The sequence below is a fragment of the Triturus cristatus genome, chromosome 6, assembly GCF_964204655.1.
Source record: "Triturus cristatus chromosome 6, aTriCri1.1, whole genome shotgun sequence".
Classification (NCBI taxonomy): Eukaryota; Metazoa; Chordata; class Amphibia; order Caudata; family Salamandridae; genus Triturus; species Triturus cristatus.
Genome location: NC_140589.1, coordinates 1,207,201,242 through 1,207,226,979, shown reverse-complemented (window position 1 = coordinate 1,207,226,979; position 25,738 = coordinate 1,207,201,242). Strand labels below are relative to the sequence as shown.

At 49.4% G+C, this 25,738-nt stretch overlaps 1 long non-coding RNA gene across 1 annotated transcript in view; it reads left to right on the top strand.

The window, feature by feature from the left end:
- LOC146821172 (uncharacterized) overlaps positions 1-5,703 on the top strand; it is a 40,503-nt gene extending 34,800 nt beyond the window's left edge. Inside the window, exon 2 of the long non-coding RNA XR_014962671.1 lies at positions 1,209-5,703. This is a non-coding gene — a long non-coding RNA (uncharacterized LOC146821172). The remainder of the gene's footprint in view (positions 1-1,208) is intronic.
- Positions 5,704-25,738: the final 20,035 nt, after the last annotated feature.

The window sequence follows — 25,738 nt, the reverse complement described above, 5'->3', positions numbered from 1 at the left end:
TTGGTGTAGCGTTCAGTTTTGGGCGTCTCTGGAAGGAAAGGGGATTCCTAACTTCACATTGCACCAAAATACAGCATGGTCAGTTAGTGACTAATCTCCTTGAGTCACTTGCTTTACCCATCCAAATAGCGATAGTAAAGTGTAGTGCACACAAGAAGATTACGGATGATGTTGGACGAGGAAATGCATTTGCTGATGAAATAGCAAAGAAAACAGCGAGAGATTTAACGAGTCGAATGTATGTGGCAGGTCCTGCGAATTGGGTCAGAGAGAGAGGAATGTGTGAGAATACAGTGGAAAGCGTGAAAGCGATTCAGAAAGAGGCTTCAGAAAGAGAGTTGAGCAAGTGGAGAGAAAGTACGGGAATGTTAGATGAGATGGGTTGTTGGGTAGAATTATCCGAACATCAACGTTGGTTGTTACCAGATGCTTATGTACTCCCAGTGGTTACTATGGCTCATGGTCCAGCTCACCTAAGCGCAAAAGGCATTTGTAAACTTTTGGCTCCAGTGTGGCAAAACGAAAATATCCCAAAATGTGCAGACAATGTAGTAAAGCATAGTATTGTTTGTCTGATGTACAATCCAGGAAAGGGAACCCCAATTCCAGCAGGTCACTTTGCTCCTCCGACATACCCATTTGAAGTGTTGCAAATTGATTACATTCATATGGATCGATGCAACAACCTCAAATATGTTCTGGTGGTAGTATATGCATTTTCGAGGTGGATAGAAGCATACCCTTTGAAAGATAATACAGCTTTATCTACAGCTAAGATCCTACTAAAAGAGTTCTTCCCCAGGTTTGGTTTGCCGCGCATTGTCTGGAGTGACAATGGGAGCGAATTTGTTGGCCAAGTCATGCAGAAAGTTTGTGCAGGTCTTGGAATCAAGCAAAAGTTCCACGCGGCAAATCATCCACAATCAGCGGGTTTAGTAGAATGTTACAATGGAACTTTGAAATTGAAATTAGCAAAGGTTCAAGCAAGTACGGGACTCAATTGGCCTGATGCTTTGCCGTTAGCTCTGCTATCCACCAGAACTGCAGTACACTCTCGTTTGGGACTTAGCCCTTACGAAGTGGTATTTGGCCGGCCGGCCAACGTATGGGGAATACCTCGCCCTAAGAAATTCTCAGACTTACCCTATCCAATGTTGATTGACTATCTGCATGACCTTACAACTAAATTGCGTGTTCTTCATCAACAGGTTCAGAGTGCTCTGCCGGAGGCCTCCACAGACCCAGGTCATTCCATCCGACCAGGTGACTGGGTCTGTGTGAAGAATTTTCAAAAGTCTAATAATCTGCAGCCCAGGTGGCGGGAGCCTCGAGTGGTGTTACTGACCACAAGAACAGCCGTCAAAGTTGAAGGAAAGAAAAATTGGATTCACGGTGTGCATTGCAAGAAAGTGCCTTTGCCTTTGCCTTTTGATCAGTGGGTTCGTAGAGGGGTTGGTGACTGTGAAGGCGAAACAGTTCCACGATTTGTACCCTTTTGCGATGCACACCTGAATGGGACACTGTCTGAGAAAGAGGACGACGACATTTTACAAGAAGCAATTCCATCGCATCGTCGCTTGAATACGACTGAACCAAGAACATTGTTTTAAAATCAGAGTGTTCCGGGGAAGGAACACTATAATCTCAGGCCCAGACAAAAGAACATTTGAGACTTTCTTCTCCCTTGTGTAGTGTTCTGTTTCGGTTGCAGGGTCACGGTAGGAGTCTAGGTCACGACCTGAGTAGTGACAATAGGTCTGCAGGATTTTCAGTGTCATAGGACGGTAGAGCATCGTGACTTCAGTGATTGAGGAAGATTGCCGTGAGCATCCACTAGTAAAGATGGAAACTACACTAAATAATAAAGAAAGAAAAGATGGAGTGAAGAAAGCACCCTGTACAATAATGTACAGTCGTTTTAGTATAACTTTATGTGTTTTTATATCATTATGTATTGCTTTGGCGATTGTTGGTTGGATAATTTATGTTTTGCAGCCAAGGAATACCTCCCCTTCTTCCTCTTTGCCTTCTTCTACTATTTCTCCACACCTCTTTCATACTCTTCCTTCACATGAACTTGTCAGAAGAACCGAGTATTACAACAATTCCTTTATCCAACTATTACACCAGCATCACTTAGTGGTTAACTCAACTGATTGTTGGGTATGTGGTCTTATGCCACATACCACAGAGAAAGGAATGCCATATCTAGTTCTTCCTTTTTCTTATGAGGGTTCTGCTTGGGCATTCTTCGTCATTTTCTCCAATGCTTATCAAAGCAAATTCAGACGGTCTGTTACTTCACAAATTAATTATCCGGATTTTAGTCATAGTTCCTTGATTAAGGGTATGGTAGTTATGGCTAAAATCATGGAGAACTGCTAAATTTCCATCGACGAAAGGAAAGCATACACCAATTGGAACGTCACCCAATATATGTCGAGTCTTAATAGTAAAGTGGGAAAGGAAAAGTCCTCGCCAATCTGGACTATACCGCATCAAGGTAACTTTTGTTTAAAAATAAACGATCGCTCTGCTGACACTGCACAAAAGAGTAACTGCTCCTACACGTACATTTATTCCTCTCAAAACTCGCCTCCTCTAGTGCCGTCTCAAGGCACCTATTTCATTTACTATGATAGAGCTTATACTTGGTTACCAACGGGTTTCTCTGGTACTTGCTATATAGCCTTTCTCCTTCCTCCTACTTACACTGCTTCTGCCAATTATCACCGAACCCGTTTCGGCAGAGGAATTATTGATTCAAAGGACACAGCGGGACAAGAAGGGGGAGATTTCCTTAAAGGTTTTCTTCCCTTCTGGGGTCCAATGGCTAACAGCAGAAATATAAGGCAACTGGTCTGTGTCGTAGAGACTACAATAGACATCACTGTAGGAGCCTTAAGCAATATCACGGCAGAACTACAGGCGGATCGTCTTATGACCTTGCAAAATCGAGTTGCCTTAGACTTTATTCTTGCCGATCGTGGTGGAGTGTGTAAATTGATCGGGTCAAGCTGCTGTATTTTCATTCCTAATGACGCTCCGACCGTATACCAAGCTATCTCCAAGTTGCACATAATCTCCGAGTCTATTCATCAGGACGAAGGAGATTGGTCTTTAACGGAATGGTTTTGGGGACTACTGTCCAAATGGGGTTGGAAAGCATTGACATTCCTTGGAATAATCTTGACCATTGTATTTTCTTGCTGCCTTTGTATACACTGTGGTCCCGCTATATGTGATCTTTGTGCTACTATGTGCATCCCAAAACCCAAGCCACAAGTAACGGAAAACATAAGAATGATGTTACAGCAACAGCTCGATGACCTCATGGCTATTGACGTGGACTCAGATTAACGTGAAGAAGCGATGGAGGGTAGTGCCTTCTTAATTGATCCACGTCAGTGGATAATCGGCATCAACGACACTGCTCGAATGGAAATCATTAGTGTTGTTTTTATTTGTATTTTTATCAAGGAAAAACAAAAGCCGACACGTGTTTCGCCCTAGTGTCCCATTGGCCGTGGGCTTTTTCAAGGCTAAAGTGGTATGAATACAAACAATGGAATGGAATGAGTTGAGTGTAAAGGTTGCAGAGTTACCAGGTTAGTGAGTTAAGGGAAAGGGGAGAGCAAAATATTAGCCAAACAGAAAGAAACAGATGGTGATAAGGGAAGAGCAGACCAAAGAGAGGATAGAGAGAGGGAGAGGAAGAGAGGGAAAGTGCAAAAGAGAAAAGAGAAGGCGGTAGGGAAGAGACAACGATCCAAGATGAAGGGGAAAAAAATATATAAAACATAAAGGCTTATTTCTTTCTTTAATCTTTATTTCGACTACAATGAGTCATAAAAGAAGACACAAATAACATGAGGTTACAATTAATACAATCAAAAGAAATATATCCATCATACACTTTATAGCCGGAAGATGAATACTAGTCAAGTTAGCAGACACGGTGGATAACACTAGAGCCAGTGACCCAGCATAACAGAAAGCTATGAAACTAGATGATCTCATAATTACAAAAACTTCCTTCTAGTTTTCCACATTGCGTCTAAAAATTTGCTAACAGCAAAAACGGTTAGTGGTGATAAATCCGTTTTAAGTATTCGAAAAGGCTTATTAGCAACGGCATTCAAATGTTACATACAACAGTGCATAAACGGCGAATAGACAAGGTATACCTAGTGGTTAAAAGTCATACATGAAAACAATGTGTAGATAGACAACAGTTACAAGTATAAAAGTCATGCTAAATGCAATTGTGACATAGGTGATATAGTGATCACATAGGATTATCAAAGCACATATTATGTGCCGGATTACCAAAGCCCAAAATAGGCGCACCATCATATACAGGACAGAACCACAGTAAGCATGAGGTTATGTAGCAGGTGTAGTTACACTTTTAAACAAGGGCTAATGATGTCTTCAAAGGAAAAATGGATTGGTGCATCATTATTATAAAGGCCAGAAGTAAAATAATTGTGAGGTAGGTAAAGTCAGTGGATATGTTAACATAGTTTGCCAATACAAAATACAAGTTCTAATTAAAACACCAGGAAAGAGTCAAAGGGGAAGGAAAGAAAAGAGAAAGAAAACAACAGTGAGGCAAACGAAGTTGGCATGTAACATTAAGGCCTCATGTGAAATGAGCGTAGCAAGAAAGCTGCTTACCGGTGTAAATTACTCATCAAAGTCTTCCTATAAGGGAAAACACAGGATTTACAATAAATCATTGTTGGTTCTGTGGTAAAAAAGAGAGGTGGCAAAACGGGCATAATTGGTAGCTTAGTATGAAAGAAAGAAAACGCTGAATTGCCGGTTTAAAATAAGGAAACTGGCGCGCTTTGCAACAATTGGGAGCTTTTGAATAAATGTGGGTTGCCAGTGAAATAATCTGGGGAATAGAAAAATGTTCGCCTGATTGGGGCTGCGTGAAACGGGTAAGTTGGATTTGTATTATTAATATGTAGACGCATAGTTGAAGGCTGCGCGAAGCAATCGTGAGTCTATCTTGCCTGAGTTCTGGCAAAAGGAGGGTCTGAGGAACTTCGATTTTCGATCACGATCGAATCGACCCGCCATTTTGTGACCCGCCGCCATTTTGTGTTGCCATCACTCAGGCAGCACGGCGAACAAAGTCTATTCTGCTTTTTCTGTAGCCCGGTGTCAAAATACGTCCTCGGCCTTTATTTGCGAAGCTGGTGTTAGAACTAGCCGAGTACACTAATCCCTGTCTGGCTTTCCTAATCCCTGTTTCAACTATCTGTTGGCTCACACTATTCTTTCCTGATCATATTTTATCGACTGGCCTTCACTGTCTCCTGCTAGCATTCTCTTGTGTCACGACTGTCCTCCAATGCACACAAACGTATCTCACCACCTGCAAGTTAGTTATAATCTGTTAATGAATTAGTTCGGGGGTGGGGTGACAAACACAGTTGGAGGAGAGGTCTCTTCGAGTCATCTGATATTTCTGTTTTCGAACCTTTCTTATTGGTTCCGCTTTGTTTTTCAACTTTCCCTATTGGCTCTTTTCTTATATGCTTTGGGAGTGTATCTCGTTAATAATTATGTATTGTATAGTATTTAATCTGATGCGCCACAGAGTGAAGTGGCAGTCTCCTGAGAACCTACTTTGTGTACTTCTAGGATAACTGTACTAGCTGCAGCTAAATAAATCCAATCTTCTAACGCCGTCAGAGTGTCCCGTGTCTCTGTGTAGCGAAGCAGGTGAACTCCGGAAACAGAGGGCGTACCCTGCGCCGCCAGGTCCAAAAGGTTCTGGTTCTTCACAAGACCCAAGAAATTAATTAAACGTCACTCCGGTGGATAGGGTGACTTATGTTTTGTTGGAGTTAATTTCACCAGGGTTAGGGGACAGACAATCTCATCCTGCACAGATATGCTGGGATACAATGATACTGAATATGTCAAATGTTCGAGATGTCCTTTATTGCATAGTGTTTGTCTATATTATATGTACTGTGGTACTGTCTTGCATGCAATGCATTATGGGTAGGGTGGATTTACCATAGCTTCAAAGTTTATGATGCTCACTAGGGACATCTAGGCGCAGCTTGTGGTACTGCACCTTCACATCTCACATTTGTATTAGACCTTCTATAAAATTCCCTTCATTAGCTCCACATAGAGTACAACTTAATCAGAATTAATATAATAATTGTTTTGTCACAATTCAAAGCTTTTAATTGCGTATATGGACATAGCTATTTGAAAGTACTTGTGGTACTGTCTTGCATACAATGCATTATGGGAGTACCATATGTGACCAAACTTTTGATGCCCACTAGGCACCTCTAGGCGCAGCTTGCGGTACTGCACCTACACATTTATATTGGACCTGCTATAAATTTCCCTTCCTCAGTTCCACATAAAGTACAACCTAATCCGGAATTAATATAATAATTATTTTGTCACATTTCAAAGCTACTAATTGTAAATATTTAATGTACTGTGGTATTGTCTTGCATGCAATGCATTATGAGTAGGGATGATTTTTTGTTGTTGTTAATTTTTTCCCCATTTCTGGTTCAGATACATCACTCATCCATCACCTTGCACAACACCCTATTTATTTGTTAGTCGTTAGCAACAAGTGCACAAGCTATCCCATTGACCTTTTACCTGTGAAGGGAAAAGTCACTTTAGTCAAATAGTAGATAACTACATTTACTCCACCTGTCTTCCTCCGTCTTCTCCTCTCCCCTGTCGCCAACCGGTTCCTGGGTTAAAGAAAAAAGGACAAAAACATGTTAGTGGCCCCTCCAGGGTCCACCCCCCCGTGGGTAGGGTGGATTTACCATATCTTCAAAGTTTAAGATGCTCACTAGGGACATCTAGGCGCAACTTGCGGTACTGCAGCTTCACATCTCACATTTATATTAGACCTTCTATAAATTGCTCTTCATCAGCTCCAAATGGAGTACAACTTAATCAGAATTAATATGATAATTGTTTTGTCACATTTCAAAGCTATTAATTGTATTTAAAGACATTGCTATTTGAATGTACTCGTGGTACTGTCTTGCATGCAATGCATTATGGAAGGTTTTTTTTTCTTCTCTTGTCAGGGCGTCGTTTCTGGTTCAGATACATCAATCGTCATTTCCACAACACCCTATTTATTCGTCAGTCGTTGGTAACAAACTTGACAACAAGTGCGCAAGCTATCCCAATGACCTTTTACCTGTGAATGGAAAAGGTCATGTTAGTCAAATACATACAGTAAATAACTATATTTACTCCACCTGTCTTCATCCGCCTTCTCCTCTCCTCTGTCGCCAACTGGTTCCTGGGTTAAAGGAAAATGGGCAAAAACAGGTTAGTGGCCCCCCCAGGATTTCCCCTTGTGCTAGGGTGCCAGGGGACCCCTTTGGGTCCTCAGTTGTTGTCGTTGTCATCCTCTGATCCGTCCAGTGCAGCGTAGTCACCCAGGAGGCTGTGGATCATCTTACGGCACACCAGGGTTGATGTCTCCTTCCCTACTACCAGGCGTTTTTTGGAAAACAGAAGAACATCTTTAATACAGCATAAGGAGCCTCCAGCAGCCCTGGAGGTCACCTAGTGCATGTGTCCCTGGGAACAAACTATACATCACAGAGTCCGCGGTGATGCATAAAGTAGAAATCCAGGCCATAAGCTCTGTGCCTAGGGCCTTCAGCAGGTCCTGTGCGTACCTGCAATCCCAGAAGAGATGGCATGTCGTCTCGTCCACGGTGCACCCTCTCGGGCAGGACCTGTATCGGTTGAGTCCTCTTGCATGCATGAAGGCTCTCACGAGAAGTCCTCCTTGGATGGCCATCCAGGCAATGTCTTTGTGCTGGTTCGTCAGTGGCTTGGACATCACACATTTATTTTAAACCTATTATATGTGTGGTTACACCCTAGGATTCAATTACAACCTCAAGGCACTATTTTCTTAAAGGCCTTCAGACAGGACTCTCACTTAGTCCTAGACAAGGTTGGCAGTGGTTATTTTACTCGCTAGCACATCTCACATTTATATTAGACCTTCTATAAATTTCCCTTCGTCAGCTCCATATAGAGTACAACCTAAGCTGAAATTAATGTAATAATTCCTTTGTCACATTTCAAAGCTACTAATTGTATATATTGACTGTACTGTTGTACTGTTGTACTGTCTTGCATGCAGGGTAGGGGGGATTTACCATACCTTCAAGTTTCACTAGGGACATCTTGGCGCAGCTTGCAGTACTGCACCTACACATCTCACATTTATATTAGACCTTCTATAAATTTCCCTTCATCAGCTCCACATAGAGTACAATCTAATCGGAATTAATATAATAATTGTTTTGTCACATTTCAAAGCTATTAATTGTATATATGGACATAGCTATTTGAATGTACTCCTGGTACTGTCTATTATGCAATGCATTATGGGCAGGGTGGATTTACCATATCTTCAAAGATAATGATGCTCACTAGGGACCTCTAGGAGCAGGTTGTGGTGCTGCACCTAGAGAAGCAGTACTGGTGCCTTGTTCACTAGGGACCTCTTGGAAAAGCTTGCGGTACTGCACCTAGACATGCAGTGCTGGTGCCTTGCTCACTAGGGAGCTCTAGGAGCAGCTTGCAGTACTGCACTGAGACATACAATGCTGGTTCCTGGCTCACTATGCAAGGATTTGCAATGCACTAGGTCTCGCATTACTGAAAGTATGAGCTATTGGCGTTGCGTTATTATTTGAAACGCCAATACCTCAAACTCTCAGCAATGCGAGACCTATTGCATTGCAAATACTTCTTTTTTGTAGCTGCTGCATCAGTTCTATTCTTTCAGTGGCGGTTTATCAAGTAAGTAACAGCGCATCATTTTAAAGCTGGTCATTCTCTGTGTACACAGTCAGTCATTTGGTGTTGATATGTGGGGCTCTAGTTCCTTTAATGTGTCAATTTATAGACAGGAAGATTGAAGACCCTGGTGTTTTTTTTGCTACCCACATTTCTGTAAAAGTTTCCTTTCCAGTAGACACAGCACACATTCTGTTGGTGATATTATAAGTTTATTGCAATGAAGCTCGAATCTTACAGGGTTCTTAGTTAGAAAACATGCCCCAAAGTGGCACAACGCAGCTTTTAAGAGCACGCACAGGCCAGAGAGCTCCTGCCGTGACGTGCGTGTACCGTGAGGTGAAATGGAGGCCCCTGTCTGTCCACTCCACCTTCTGAGGGAGCTCTCACTCCTGCTTCAAGGTTCCATGTGCATCTGCTTCCTTTCAGAGGTTAAAAAGCAGTGAGTGGTCATTCATCAGGGAGGAGCTTGAGATCTGTCTGGTATGAAGTCTATGCATAATAGCTCTATGTCACCTGGACAGCACTTTTCCATTCCTGGACTTTGCATTTGCATATCATTGCATTCTGGGAGTTGCAGTACTGATTCATTGTAATCGTGCCATTTGGGCAACATACCTGATAATAATGATATGTTAAAGGTAAGTGGTGCCCTGGTGACATAGATCCACCTGGTCACCCTATGTATAACACTTTCAGCCAGTCCTGGCTGTTAAGCAGCTCTGCTTGCTTTCTGGGAATTGCAGGTCCCTTGCATTAATGGGTGAAGTGATGCTGCGAGTCCAGTTGTGCTAAGGAATGCTGGGTAAAAATCCAGGGTCGGAGGAAGGTATCTTCCATGGCATAGTGCCATGTGAGATTTATGCAGGCGTGCCCCTGACGTCATTTCCATGCAACATTACCTCCATGCTCCCATCCTCATTCAAATGGGAAGAGCAGACTGTTTCCCTTGGAGAGCAACAAAAACAGGGCCCGGGACCATCACAATTTGAAGTCTGGAGTGAATGTGTGACCTTGTGGAGAAGTGTTTGTCCGCCGCCCCAGGCCACATGTTGACGGAGCAACCTTTAGCATTTGAAATCCGCTGCTCCCCTCCACAGGTTAACAGTAGAAGAACGGGTGAACTGCAAACGTCAGCCACTCTGTCAGGATATGAACTGACCTGGCACATGGAAGGTTAACCCATGTCCTGTGTTCATTACACTGAAATCAAAGCACGCAGAAAACATAGTTGTGTTAAACTCTCAGGCTGACATCAGACGGGGTGAACCCAGTGCTTTAAATGGGAATAAAATAGTGCAGGTACTCATTTAAATGTGGTGAGTGGGCGGGGCTGGGGGCGGGGCTAAAGGCAAGACATGGGAAGCTTACTGACTTATATACTGGTTGCAGCACATATCAAAAACACGAGAAATGTGTTTCTATAAACAAAACAGGTGAATTCGTTATACAAAACGAAAGTTAAACACAGTGATATTTTAACATTTCCTTGTGTAGTAATATTTTCTCCTTTTTCTCTCACACAAAAACACACACACACACAAGCAGGCAAACAGACAAACATAGGCAGGCTCTCAAACAAAAGAATCAGGTGGTATTAAAGCCCCTTTATAACCCTCTTACCCCCCATGGATTTCCTCATTGTGCTGTCACTGGGCTGCCTCGATTCCTTACACAGCATGACGGCGAACACCCGGATTTCATGCAAATGAGCCCACGCTGAGTAGTTCAGCAGGGGCTCAGCTCAGGGCTATTATACAAGTGCATTGGCTGCCAAAGAGAAAGGCAACCACCACTAGAGGCCAATGCGCCTACCCTTCATGAGTACTGGTACTGTCCACGGCAGTAGAGAAGTGCCGGTACTCAGTACCTGTGAGTACCGGCCCATTTAAAGCACTGGGTGAACCAATGGCAAGAACATGTTCTAACGTACAGTGCTGCGGGGTTGGGTCCAGCACTTCTGTTTATCACTAACACGTAATCACTTTGAATTGTAACAGGAATGCGGGTGATCACATCATCATGTGACAGTGTCAGCTGAGAGGCCAGAGGCACACCACGAAACCTGTTAATACTGGCAGACAGACAAATGGCGGTGCCAGGTTGGTCCCCCTGTAGAGAACATCAGAGACGGTGGGGAGGAGCTGAAGAAACACAGACAGCAGAACTTTAAGAGATGGGCAAGAAATAGCTGGAGAAGGGGAGAGGTGGTACAAGCACACCAGTAAGAATAGCAGCGGCGAGGGGAGGAAAAACACAGAAGGGTGTGAGGAGAAGCACACTGCTGTAAGAGAGCAACATGGAAGGGAGAGGGAGAGATGAACACGAGGGAGACAGCTTGAAAATACATGCACTCTCATGGAGTGCTTAACACAAAAGAAACAAGCACTGGAAATGCAATAGGTCTCGCATTTGTTTGAGTTAGAGCTATTGGAATTGTAAATGACAATTACTTTTACCAATGTCATATGTATGTGGTGTGTAGTGGAATTATGTGGGTTGGATTGGATTAGTTAGTTAGCTAGTTGTGTAACTGTGTGGTGTGGATTTGTGCAGTGGAATGATGTGGCATGGTGTGCTGTGGAATTATGTGGAGCGGGATTGTGTGTTATGAAGTGTAATTATGTGGAATGGTATTTTGTGTTGTGGAGTGGTTTGTAGTGGGGCTTAATTATGTGGTGTGCTGGTAAATGTTGTGACATGATGTGGAATTGTGTGGTGTGGATTGGATGTATGCGGCGTGTTGTGTAATTGTGTTGAGTTGTTTTTATGAGGTTTGGTGTTAAATTATGTGGTGTGGATAGGAGATGTGTGAAATTGGATTGTGTGGCATGGAACTGTGTGGCTAGATTTGCCTTTTTTGGTGATGACAAAGATCAAATATGTAAGAGCTAAGCTCCAGATCAGTGTACTTGGGTGTTTCAAAAGAAAGAAAGAGAGTTAGAGCTATTGGCATTGTGAATGTATATATTCCTTACTTATTTGCTATGGAGTGGAGTAGATGTATGTGGTGTGTAGTGAAATTGTGTGGCTTGGATTGGAATTGTTAGTTGAGACATTGTGTGGTGTGGAATTGTGTGACTTGGATTGGAATTGTTAGTTGAGACATTTTGTGGTGTGGAATTGTGTGGTGTGGAGTGGATTTGTGTAGTGGTATTATGTGGCAAGTTGTTCAGTGGACAGAAGTTCACAGCGCATGCCAGTGGCGAGTGTTTAATTGACTAATCTAGGGAGCATTAGACAGGTCAGTGTGCTAATCAGTGAATAAAGGTGCGTTTCAGATAGCAGTGTCAATGAGAAGTGAAGCTTGTGCATGCATTTATACAGCAGCCGCAATTGGAATCTGTGACAGCTCAACTTCGGCTAACCGAGGTCCACATTTTGGACTACATTTATATTCATTATGTCACAACAAACACGCACGTATTCTACATAACAATGAGTGCAATATCGAAAAGATTGAGTACCTGCTGCATTTTCACCTTGTATATGGAAAAAAGTACCTTTAGTCGTGGGCACATTTTTTTCAATTTTATGTCGCCCTTATTTTGATGTTCATTGTATGGTGTTGGGTACCTATGCAGTGTTTCACCTCAACTAGGCTGAGTATGAAGACTCACAAACCAATTCACCCATTCACAGATTTGACCCGGTGGTGCACTCAGCTTTTCATCCTCCTACAGTCCATAGAACGAGTGCCGGTAGGTAACACTTATAAATATAAAAATGCACGATGATGCTGAAAGTAGAAATGGGCTTTACAAAATGCACGATAATTCAGAATTTGATACATCATGCCTTATCATCTGTAGCTTCTGTGTATTAATTGGTGTTTTTTTCGCGTGTTAACCATCTAATTTGTGTTTCCCCCTTACACTTTAAAAATGAGAGCGTATATCCTGTGGGAAGAAAAACAAGCATTTGCAATGCAATAGGTCTCGCATTTACTCGAGTTTGAGCTATTGGCATTGTAAATTACAATGCCTTTTATTTAAGTTTTAAAAACCAAAACATAAATAAAAGGCATTGTCATTTACAATGCCAATAGCTCAAACTTGTGTAAATGCGAGACCTATTGCATTGCAAATGCTTGTTTCATTGATATTACCACAAACATGGTCTGCAGCAAACGCATACAGCCTCCCATACATTGCTCAACCATTATACAGCGTGGCTTTACCACTTCAAAACGGCCTGAGTTCCAAATGTGCCACTTTTTAGCCATCTGATTTCCAAAAGGGGACAAGAGGGTGAATTTCAATTGGGTTGTTGTGGCCCATGGGCAACTTCCATCATGTTTAAAACAACAAGCACCGTCGGACTCTAATCCAGTCTTCACTCTCAGCGGGAGGACAGGAAGCACTGGCAAACGCAAACACGTGCACGCACACGCACGCACTCACCAGTACACAGATTTGATTTAGTGATAGTCGAATCGACAAAGTAAAGGTTCCAAGGGTGCAGATTGCGTAGAGACATAAACACATTGGGGCATATTTAAAAGCCTCTTGCGCCACTTTTGCGTCACTTTTAACATGGGAAAAGTGACTCAAAAGTGACGCAAGGCGCTTGTAAATATGCCCCATTTTCTTTACAGCCTCCCCAGTCCAAAGTCCTCTGAATGTAGTTTTCATAAAGACTTTGAAGTTTGCAGCGCGCTACACATATCTCTGACTTGCAACTGTTTTAAAGTATTAGTATGTTTCCAAAATAGGCACTCCGATGCGTATTGGCCAGCCCCCTTGATACTCTGACACTGCATGCTAGCTCCCACTCTCCGGGGAGGGGTCGGGGTACAAGCTACGCTCATCCCGAACTGCCTCCTCTCTGCACAACTAAAGGAATCTGGGTGCAGATTTACAAGCCCCTTGCGTCACTTTTGCACCGTCGTTGCGTCACTTTTGTGACGCAGCAGCAGCGTAACAGTTGCGGCCCATTTACAACATGATGCATCTAGAGAAATGCGTCATGTTGTGAAGCCATGCGCCACATTAAACCTGCGTCAGGTTTAATGTATGCAGGGTGGGCGTTCCGTCACAGGAAACCCCGTAAAAGTGACGCAGTGAAATCTACAAGATTTCACTGAGTCACTTTTACGTCCATGCTGCGTCAAAACCCTGCGCCTGCTTGAAGCAGGCGGAAGAATTGACGCAGCATGTTAGGCATAGGGCGGCCCTGAGCATTGCTGGAGTTGCGTCGTGCTTGCGACACGACTCCAGCAATGAGTGACTTTTCCGTCAACAGATGCGTCAGAATTTCTGACGCTTCTGTCAATCCTTGCGCCATGGTGCGCCGTATTGTAAATACGGCGCATCCATGGTGGCGCAAGGATTTGGCATGTTGGTGCAGGGAAAGTGACGCATCTCTACAGATGCGTCACTTTCTTGTAAATCTGCCCCCTGGTACTTAAGGGACTCGTCGTTAATGACCTGTGCCTGGCCTTGAACTTAAAGGGCTTTTTATTCACCCTTCCTGGCAATTAGACAAAATTCCGCGACAGGGCATAACTGTACTTTTTAGGCCACAACATTCTGGCAGTGAGCACAAGGATGGTGAAAGAAGTGAAGTCATAAGTTCAGGCTCAGGACTACCATGTAAGCAAGCGCCTAACAGGTTCATTTGTGGTTATTAATCTCCAAAATAAGGTACACACACACACGAGATAGAAAGAGAGAGTATGTTTGTAATTAAACAGACAGCCACAAATAGATATACAGACAGACAGACACAGACAGACAGACAGACAGATAGATAGTCTTTGTATAATACGTGTGTTTGTGAAACGAAATATATTTCAAACTTTGTTTGCTGATGGGGCCATCAAAATATGTTTCCGAAGGGGGTTCTGCTGAACGGGACATAGTCATTTTTAAAATAATGGTCACATATTAACACATTTGATATACACAGAGTTAGTTCCCTTACAATGTTTGTGCCCTCTGTCAGGGGCACTACTACCCCCTCATCTCCGTCCCTTTTGCTCCGTGGGCGCATTTTCACTACTAGTGCTGGCCTAGTGCACGCTCGTAGAAATAAAGGGTTCTTAAATGAGCCAGCATTCCAGCTGCACTGTGCACGCCAGGGCTTCAGGGGTGAAGCTGTGTGTGCTTTACTAAAGCACAATAGGAAACCCAGCCCAGGCATGGTGTTTGCGGGACAGAGCACTTCACTCACCTCCACCTTCTCCTCTCGCAGGTGGACCCTCCTTGCCAGCTGCTCGCGGGTGCCCACGTCCGGGTATTTGGACTCCTGGAAGAGGTGCTCCAAGGCCTCGAGCTGCTTGTCTGTGAAGGTGGTGCGGTGCCGCCTCTTCCAGCGGCAGTGCAGCTGGTTGAGTAGCTGCAGCTCTGAGCGGGACAGGGTGCCCAGGATCATGTAGGGCATCATCTGGTGGGGCATAGGGGACATCAGGACCGAGCTGGAGCCTTCGTAACCAGGATGGGAGCAAGGGAGAGCACGGTGAGGGCAAAGCCGACTGTAAATAACAGCCCCCTGCTCACACAGCAGACGAGCACAGAAAACTTTGCCCTGTGGGCTCCTGGAACAATGCAAAATACAGTACACTCAAACAGAGCTCATAAACACACATGCTAAGGTTACCCTATGTGATGCAGTGCTGGTTTCAGAACTACACGCAAAAATATGTATACTTCTTGAAAGTACCGCCCTGAGCCCTCATTATTCAACAAGACGAAAAAGCACTCAGGGGGAGTAAAAAAAGTGAAAGAAAACTCTAAACGAAAGAGCCACCCCTTCCCAGCAGATAGAAGGACGAGCACAGGAAATCGGTCAGAATATCACGACCCACAGTTGGCCTTCTTTCGAAAGTCACTATTACAACGTTAGGCGGCTTTTAAAGGGATTGGCGAGCTGTTCTAGCAGAAGCCACAGACAAAGAGCGGGTGGCTGCTTCAAAACAAGCATAAATCTCTTGTCTGTATGGGGCCATGTGTTTCTAATTAGAAACACATGGCCCCATAAAGATAAGAAAGTGCTTTGCGAAAGCAGCAAAGCAGGCGACCCACTCCGGATCAGAGGCAAAAGGGCGTCAACCAAAAACCCTCATTTCCAATGGCAGGCCACCGTTTAGCATAAACGGTGACGCCAGCCAATGAAAATGAGGGGCGGGGCTTCGCACCCCCTTCTCAAACTCCTCATTCACAATATATCTCGCCGAGCGAGCAGCGCATGCGCTGCAATGCTAGGCGAGATCTAAAACACCCAGGGCGTGTGCCCTTGGGATATATTTGAAACAGGACACCCGCGTAAGAATCCTGGCTACTCTAAGTGCACAAATTGTGTGCCTTTGTGCGGGTCACTACCTCTGCTAGCTTCACAGTTACCTTACCTGCCAAAATATTGATGCGGAGTGTCGGTAACGAACAGCGCTTTGCGTCTTCCTTTTTTTAGAGAAGGTGCGCGCAACACCCAAACAAGCAGGACACATGTCCCTGCGGTGCAATGTCACAAGAAGGGAGCTGGCATTGCAGGCTGAGCTTTGATGGCTTCAGCCAGGTGCCTGCTTGATGTGGGCTGGGCTTGTAGAGCACGGGGAGCTCTGAGCGCCAGGCATAGAGGTGGTGTCGAGGCCCGAGCCAAGCGCGGCCCATGCCACCTCTCCTTTCATTAGCACGCACACACATACTCACAAGCATGAAGAACACCTACCATCGCCAGGCAGCTGTCTCTGTCCGCCAGCAACCCTTGCATACTGCAGAGAGGTGGAGATGGCGGCAGATCAGCTGCTGCTGGGGAGGAGGAGAGGTGGGCAGGTCTGAGCCCGGCTCAGCGGCGGGTCACAGTGGCCCCTTTGGTTCTAGAGGAGATCCTGGGAGAGGCTGAGTCTGGCAGATGACGTATCGCAGTCTCCCGAAGCAGGCAGCGGGGCTGAGAGGAGCATAGAGTAGGCAAGTTGTTTTTGGGTGGTGGAAGGAGTAGGCACCCCATGCTGCAAGTAACAGACAAAGCGTAGCTCTCGTGAAACAAGCGCCGCAATGAAAGTTAAAGTATGTTGCAAGTTATTTAAACAAGCATTTTCAATGCAATAGGTCTCCAAATTACGTGAGATCTATTGCATTGCAAATTGTTGGCAACTTGGCATCACGGACAACTGGATGGTGGAGCTGGGGGAGGGCTCAGACATCGGTAGGGAGGGGGGAGAAGGCATGGACAACTGGAGGGTGGGCGGGGGTGAGGGGGGCTTAGAGGAGAAAGTACGGACAAAGCTGCGTGACGCTATGTGTGCACGAAGGAAATAGTACATGCCCCGTGTAACAACCAAGTAAAGGGGCCAGTAACCATTGGAGGATACAAATGACAACATGGCTGTACTAAGGAGGGACTAACAAGCCTCATAATGAATCAGAAGCCAGCATTTACAAAGGACAAACACACAAGCCAATGTAAAATAAGGGCGGGGGAGTGGACTGGACAAAGCTTCTCTCCATACACAACTACCCTAGCTCTTCGCAGAGCAGCGCTTGCACGCTGGCTCACGCTCGACCTAAAAACATAGGGGCTTATTTATGAGAACCTTGCATAACTTTTGCACCACGTAAAGTGGTATATGCATTATGCGGGGATCTCATAAAGATCTATGAAGCCAAGCAAAGCCACCCTGCGTGGCATTGAGTAGCCTCATAAATCATGAGTAAGGCGATGCAGCACAAATCGCTGCGTCGCCTTACTCTGCGCCTGGGAGGCATTCCATGGGCGATGTGGTGGGTTTTCCCATGCAACACCCATGGAATTTGATGTTGCCCCAGATCTACAAAGTGATGTAAACCTTGGGAAGCATTCCATTCGTATGCCTCCTGAGGTGAGGCAGTAAGAGGAGAATTATGTTAATTTCTCCTTATTTTTTCTTCTTTCCATGTGTGCTGCACTGCAGCACACATGGAAAGAGGAAAATACCTTGTAGGATTGTTTTTGTTCAGGAAGGTGCCCCTTCCGGCACAGAAACCATCCTGCCTGCAACGGAAGCACCCTTGCACCATGCTGCAAGGGTGCCTACGTTGGCGCTAGGCTGCCCAAATGCTGCCAGCGCAGGCAGAAAGGACAGGAGTGCACTGTATTGCTTAAATGAGTGCATTTCTGCCCTTTCACTTTTGGGGACTGGCACTCGTGCTTCCTTATTAGAAAGTCTTTAAGAACAAGAGAGGGACAATCACACAAAACTGAAAGATGGAGGAAGAGAAAGATGGAAAAACTGTTATAAATGGAGAAAGCAGGAACCTGCAAGAGTGAGATAAATGGGGAGAGTGTCTGGCAGCAAAACAAAGAGGAATGAGGTAGATTCAACACCACGTAGACTTGGTGTTCGGCATGCTGACAATTAAAAGCACTGGCCGTGGGGAGCGCTAGGTGGCGCAGTGCAAGATGGCCGCACTGATGTGAGGCTCCCGATGCTCGACCCCTCGCATCCGGACTTTCTCCGTGTTCCGCTGACCTAGCAGCGCCCCGGAGGTCCCTATCTGCTGCGGGACCGGGGCTCTACCATCGGTGACACTCTTGGCCGTCTACCTGCTCCCTGGCCCGAGTTCTGCCGACTGTCGCTTAGCGGCCGCAGGGGACGCGGCTGGCTGGGTCTGAGGCCGGCGCCGGGGGCTACGCGAGGCCGCGGCGCCCAAGGGAGGCACGGGCCGTGTGGCTGGCGGCGGCCGGTCCTACAGCGCGGGACCCGCGGAAGAGGGTCCCGGTCCTGCCCGGAGCTGCTGAACCCTGATCCCGGTTTGGAGGGGTGCATGCTGTGCCCACGGGACGCCTGAGACCTGCGGGGACCCCGAGACACTGCCGATCAGCGGAGAGAGGCGCGCACCTGAGTGAGCGGCCCCGTGGGGCCGGGCCTGGATTCTCTCCTCGTGGTGGCCGAGAACTGGCGCAGACAGCGTGGAGTGCCCACAACAGGTACTGGCATAGGCGGTTGGCGGCGGGGGCCCATCGCCGCACGAGGGTCCGTGCGCTCCCCTCCCCCGTCGCCGCCTGTGGGAGTCGGCCTCTGCGGGGCAGAGAGGGCCCCTATTTCCTCCCCCCTCCTTGGGGGGGGGGTTCGGTTGACAATCGCGGCGGGGAGCGCCGCCGGAGTGTGCCCGGGAGGCCGCTGTGGGGGCTTGATTGGATACTGGCCCTGTGCTTGAGACGACGGTGGGACTAGACCACGCTGGATCGCCTTTACGCGGGGCTGCGGCACCTCCGGTGGTCTCTTGGCCCGTCGCAGCGGGGGGAGGGCATCACTCCTGCCCCTCGAATCCGCACCGGCTGGCTGTTGGGACACTGGGACGGCGAGCCACACAGCGCCTGGGCACCGGCACGCGCGCCCCGAGGGCAGTCATGGGCAAGGACAGGGGTGCCAAGTCGGCGGCCGCGCCCCACCAGACCAAGATTGATCGTTTCACGACCTCCGAGCCCCCGGGTGTTGGGGGGGAGGCGGCGCCGACTCCCGGCACGGACCTTGCCGCCATTCTGCAGGCCATCACCGCCTCCCGCACGTCCTTGGAGGGGATGATCGGGGAGGTGAAGGTGGACGTGGCGCTCCTACGACAAGATCTCCGCAATGCCACGGCTCGCATCACCGAGACGGAGTCCCGAATTTCGACTGCGGAGGACGACATCCGGCAGCTCCAAGATCAGGTCCGGGAGCTCACGACCCATTCCAAGGAACTGCACCAGCGGGCGGAGGATGCCGAAAACCGGGCCCGCCGCAACAACCTCCGCCTGGTGGGCTTTCCGGAGGGGGTCGAATCTGGCCGCACCGACGACTTTCTAGAGAAGTGGTTTAAGTCCTGGATGCCGGCGGCCAGCTTGTCCACCTGGTTCGTAGTGGAAAGAGCGCACCGGTCGTTGGCCGCCAAACCTCCGGTGGGGGCCCCACCGCGCCCCTTCATCCTGCGGATCCTCAATTTCAGAGACAGGGATGCTATTCTGAAGGAGGCGCGGGTGCAGTCTCCTTTGTCCTTCAATAACCACACCATCATGGTTTTCCCCGACTACACCCGGGAGGTTCAGGAGCAACGCCACTCATACCTGGAGGTGAAACACAAGATGCGCTCCTTGGGTCTTCGCTACCAACTTCAATTCCCGGCCCGCCTCCGTGTGGTCTTTCAGGATAAGACCCTGTTTTTCGACACTCCCCGGGCGGCCTGGACTTGGCTCACTGAGGAACGACCCCTGCGCCAATCTGGGCGGGCGTCCCCAGCTCGGAGGCCTTCGGACCTGGATACAACCAGGCCTCCTCGCCCACGCCGCAGGAGACGCACACAGTCCCGGCGGCCCCGGGGGGGGTTGGCAGCTGGGCCTCGCTCCACGAGCATGTCGGGCAGGAGGCCGAGGGACTCGTCTGCCTCATCCGGGACATCCTCTCAGGCGGCTGGGGGCCTCCGGAGCCGGTCGCCGCGCCCGCCGGACCCGTCCCTGACCCCCCTCATCGCGCCTGTGGACCTTTCTGATCTCTCCCGCAGCCCGGCCATTTGACTTTGGGTGGTCTTCTGTCTTGGCAGCAGCTCTGGCGGCCCGGTCCCGCGGCTGGGGCCTCCGCCACGGTCCTGGATTCAGCGGATCTCCGCTCATGTGTAGTAGTCTAGGCCGGAACACTTGCATCCGTACTTCTGGAGGGGTCCACCACGCTCTTGACACCCGAGCGTTTCGCTTGGGGCTTTTGTAATAGTTGTTGAAGTTAGGGCGACAGATGCTTCAGTTCTCGAAGTGTAGGGTGGGGGGTTGGGGGTTGGGGGGTGGGTTTTGTTGGATGTTTTGTTGGATGTTCCTCCTAGGGAGGGTGGTCCTTTTAGTTTGTATCTGGTTTTTCCTGGGTGCGCCGCATCGCAGCTTCCTGCGAGCGTTACTGCAAAGCTCCGCGCTGGCTCACACACACGACCTGCTGCTGCCCGCTCCCGTCTTGGCGCCCCTTAGCTGCCTCCCGCGGGCGTCACTGCAGCGCTCCGCGCTGGCTCACACACACGGTCTGCTGCCACCCGCTCCCAGCCTGGCACCCCTGGTCCCCTTTTGCCTGTCCCCTGCCCTCCCCACGGGTCCTGGGCGATCCTCCTTTCCTCCCTGCGCACCGGTGCGGCATGATGTCCTCCTGGCACCCCTGGGGTGGCTCCGATCCTGCGGCGTCCCAATGCGCCCGTTGTATCCATGGCTGACGTAGCCCCCAGGGCGCAGCTGCGTATCCTGTCCTGGAATGTGAACGGCCTGCTGGATAGGCTTAAGCGCACGGCGGTCCTTAAGTATGCTCTGCGCGTTGGGGCCGACGTCCTCCTCCTTCAGGAGACCCATCTCCTTGGGGAAAAATGCCCCTTCTTGGCGCGTTATGGGTACGACCGGGTGTGGCACTCGGGGTTTTCCCGTGGTTCCCGCGGGGTGGCGGTCCTGCTGCGTCGTTCCTTCCCCTTTGTCCTTCAGAGGGTGGCCCGTGCGCCCCATGGAATCGGGATTGTTATTTGTGGGACGCTGGAGGGTCGCCCGGTCAGCTTCCTTTCGCTCTATGTGCCTCCCTCGGGATTGTCGCAGGCTTTATCCCACGCCGCCTCTTTGTTGGAATCTCTCCCCGTGGGCGCTATCGTGCTTGGGGGAGACTTTAACGCGGTCTTGGCCCCACAGCTGGATTCGTCGGGACCGATTTCGGACTCCCGCACCGCGCGAGCGAGACAGCTGGCGGGATGGGGGGAGGCCCAGGGCCTCTGTGACGCCTGGAGGCTTTGGCATCCTCACGATCGTCACTACACCCACACTTCAGCCGCTCACCACTCTCACGCCCGTATTGATGTGATTTTTGTCCCTCCCACCGAGTGCGGAAGCGTCCAGGATGTCCGTATCCTTCCCAGGGGCATTTCGGACCATTCACCAGTCCTCCTGGGTCTGGGCCCCCCGCCTCACGCGGCTAGGCCGGTGTGGAGGTTCAGCGCCTGGTTCCTCCAGGATAAGACATTGCGTGAGGCGGTTGGCGCTGAGCTTACTCATTATTATGGTGCCAATGAGGGCTCGGTTTTGTCGGCGGGCACCCTCTGGGAGGCTTGCAAGGCAACCACCAGGGGGGCGGCCAAGGCACATGTGGTGCGGCACCGCCAGACACAGCTGCGGCAGCTCACTGCTTACGAAGCCCGGGCGTTGCGGCTGGAGCAGTCGCTCTCCGAGCATGACGACCCGGCGGTGGACCGACAGTTGCGGCTCCTTCGTCAGGAGATTTGTCAGCGGTCCCTCGAGGCGGCTAAGCTTCTTTGGCAGTCCTCGGTAGCGAGGGTGTATGGCTGGGGTGACAAGAACGGCGCACTGTTGCACCGCCTGGCCACTTACCCCAGGGCGTCGCGCATCATTCCGGCGATTACCGACTCTTCGGGGGTGCTCCAGTCCTCCTCCGTGGCGATGGCGGCGGCATTTGCCCAGTTCTATTCTCAGCTCTACCGAGCGCGAGCACCAGACCTTTCTCTGGACGCCCTGCTCGCGTCCGGGAACGCCTGCGTGGCCCGGCTTCGGCCGGACGAAATGGAGAGCCTGGAAGCCCCCATCTCCGTCGAAGAAATCGGGGAGGCAATCGGGCGTACGTCAGCGGGGAAGACACCGGGACCGGACGGCTTTCCCCAAGAATTCTTTGCGGCCTATAGGGACACCCTGGTCCTGCGGCTGAGAGCTCACTATGCGGAGGCGCTTGAGAGGGGTTCCTTCCCCCCGGAGTCTGACCTGGCCACGATTGTGGTTTTGCCCAAATCCACGCCGCCGTCCACCGATAGAGCTGCCTACCGCCCAATTTCGCTCATCAACACCGATGTGAAGCTCTATGCGGCGGTCCTGGCCCAGCGGCTTAGGCCCCTGTTGTCGACCTTGGTCCACCCGGATCAATGTGGCTTCATGCCCGCTCGGGGCACGCGCCACTGTCTGCGCCGTCTCCACGTGGCCTTGGCCCACCGCCATCGTCTGACCCCGTACCTCGCTCTACTCCTCGTCGACTTCGAAAAGGCTTTCGATTCGGTGGGGTGGATCTACCTCTTCGACGTCCTGACCCGCATGGGCTTTGGCCCTCGGTTCGTGGGGATGGTGCGAGTCCTCTATGCCCAGCCCCGTGCCAGAGTATTGGTTAACGGTGCGTTGTCAAGGCCCTTTCGGATCGGCCGGGGGACGAGGCAGGGTTGCCCACTGTCGCCCCTTCTCTTCGCTCTGGCGATGGAACCTCTGGCCGCCCTGATTAGATCTGACCCCCTCCTTCGGGGTTGGGAATGGCCTGGCCTGGAAGCCGACAAAATCGCCCTCTATGCGGATGATGTCCTACTGTACCTTGGGGACCCAGCGCGCTCCGGGCCGCATGCACTATCCATTCTGAGCCGTTTCGGCCGGGCGTCGGGTCTCTCCCTCAACCCGCGGAAGTCGGTCCTGGTTCCATTGCACCCCTCCAGGGAATGCTTTGACTGGCAGGAGACCATCCCTCTGCGCCGCTTATCATTTCAATACCTGGGCATCTGGGTCTCCCTCCTCCCGGAGCTGAGCTGGGCACTCAACGTCGCCCCCCTGGTCAAGAGAGCCAAGGTCGACTTGGCGCGATGGCAACAGCTGCCCCTCAACCCGCTAGGGAGGGTCGCCCTCTACAAAATGATGATCCTTCCCCGGTTTCTGTACGTATTGCAAAACACCCCCCTCCCCTTTCCGCGACCGTGGTTCCGCGAACTGGACGGGATGGCGACGAGATTTCTCTGGGGCGAGGGGAGGCGGCGGCTGGCTCTGTCGACGTGCCGCATACCCACCTTTGACGGGGGCCTGGGCATGTCTGATCTCTACCTCTACTATATGGCCACCCGCCTTCTGGTCATTCACGACTGGTTTGGTGGGGGTTGGTCCGACCCGGCCTACAGGGTGGAACTTAACGGCTTGGGTTTCTCCGATATCCAAGATCGCCTGTACGGCGCCCCCATCCCTGCTTCTTGCCCGGACATCACCAGGGCTGTATTCCTGTCCTGGCGAGCGGCGCTCCGCCTCACCCGATGGACGGGACGGTTGACCCGGGTCACTCCCCTGTGGCACGGGACGTGGTTGCGGGAGGTCACAAAGCTGGAAGGCTTCAAATCATGGGATCTCATTGGCATTTCCCAGCTGGGGGATGTCTGGCGTGGAGGGCGGATGTGTTCCTTTTCAGAGCTGCAGGCGCGTTTTTCCCTTCACTCCTCTCAATTTTATAGGTACCTCCAGCTGCGCCACGCCATACGCACCTACACCCCACTGGACGTCCGGCTGCCAGATCACAGCCCCCCGGAGGCTCAGGTCCTGCTGGGCAACTTGGGGAGGGGGGGCATTTCCAGGATTTACCGCTCCCTCGTCAACTGCACACCTACATCCCTTGCGGGTCTTAAGGAGCGCTGGGAGGGGTGGGTGGGCCCCCTGGATGAGGCCGACTGGCGGGACGCCCTTATGGCCCCCCACTTGGTGACGGCCTCGGCTAAGCTGCGACTCATCCAAATTTATTATCTCCATGCGGCATACCTCACACCGGCTCGCCTTCACCGTGCGGGCCTCTCCGGGGACGCGGCCTGCCCCCGATGTGGTTCCGAGCCGGCAGACTTCCTGCATATGGTGTGGTCCTGCCCTGCCCTGGAGGGGTTCTGGAGAGGCATTGAGACCGAGCTTACGGAGGTCCTGGGGTGGGAGGTGCCGCACGACCCCCGACACTCCCTGCTGGGCATCACAGATGGCTTAGATGGCACGCGTTCAGAGCAGCTGTTTCTCATGACGGCCTTGATGGTGGCCAAGCGCGACATTGCAGCGGCATGGAAGCAGCCGCTGCCGCCAAGTGTGGCTAAATGGGGTGCTGGGGTGGACTGGTGCGCGGCGCAGGAGCGGACTCTCTATCGGGCACGAGGATGCCCCAAGAAATACCGGAAAGTTTGGGGGAAATGGCTAGGCAACATACTTTAGTAGGGCGGTTCGGAGGGTGGAGGGGGGCTTCTGGGGGCGGGGGGGAACGGGGGGTGCTTCCTAATGTATTGCTGTGTGGTACTGCTTCGGAATACCAGACTGTTTCTGTTGTTGTACTGTTTAAAACAATAAAAACTTGTTTATCAAAAAAAAAGCACCGGCCGTGGCCATCTAAGCAGAGCTTGAACAACGGCACTCTATCTTTTACAAATTAACCACTGAAGGACAAACACAAGATTGACAAGCTAGGACATGAATAAGAATCGGGAAAATGAGATTGACAAGGAAAGCCAACCAATGGTAAGCAGCGGGCAGCCTCCAAGCCCCTCTATGTTCACGGTATGCCAAAATGTGCCTTGCAACAAATAGGTAACCTAAACATTGGCCAGGAATCCATTCCCCTTGGCCGGAATCTCTCTTTAATGATGCTCCCTATCTTCTTTACTTTCAAATGCGTTCATTATTGAATTATAAATAAAGCATTCCACTTATCTAATTTCACTTTCTGATACATTTTCAATAACCTGAAGTTATTATTTGTCCCCAGCCTACTTTGACATACAATTATTTCTTCTACAGAGGGGTTATTTAGAAGAAAAAAGAAAACATTTTGATATCATGAGAAACACATTTCCATACTAACGTTTTTACTTTCATTAAAGCAATGTCCCACCAATCCGAAGAACATGTTTCCTTGAATCCTCTAGGATTTTCAACTCATAAAAAGTAATCGATACACAGCATTCATTCAATTTATTTATGCTTTTCCATTCCCTTCATCACGTGATTGATAGTATTTCCACTATGCAAAGTCACATGCTTTAGTACAAAGGCATTTGTCTGACTTTATTGTCTAATACTTGTATTTTGTTGTTCAACTAACACACAATTGGAAATAAGAACACATATCTACCCATTTACCCCATTCGGTTCCTTTGTATGAAGAAAATTTAGCCCCGAGCATTCACTCTTGTGGTGTCGGGCCTTAGGCCCACAT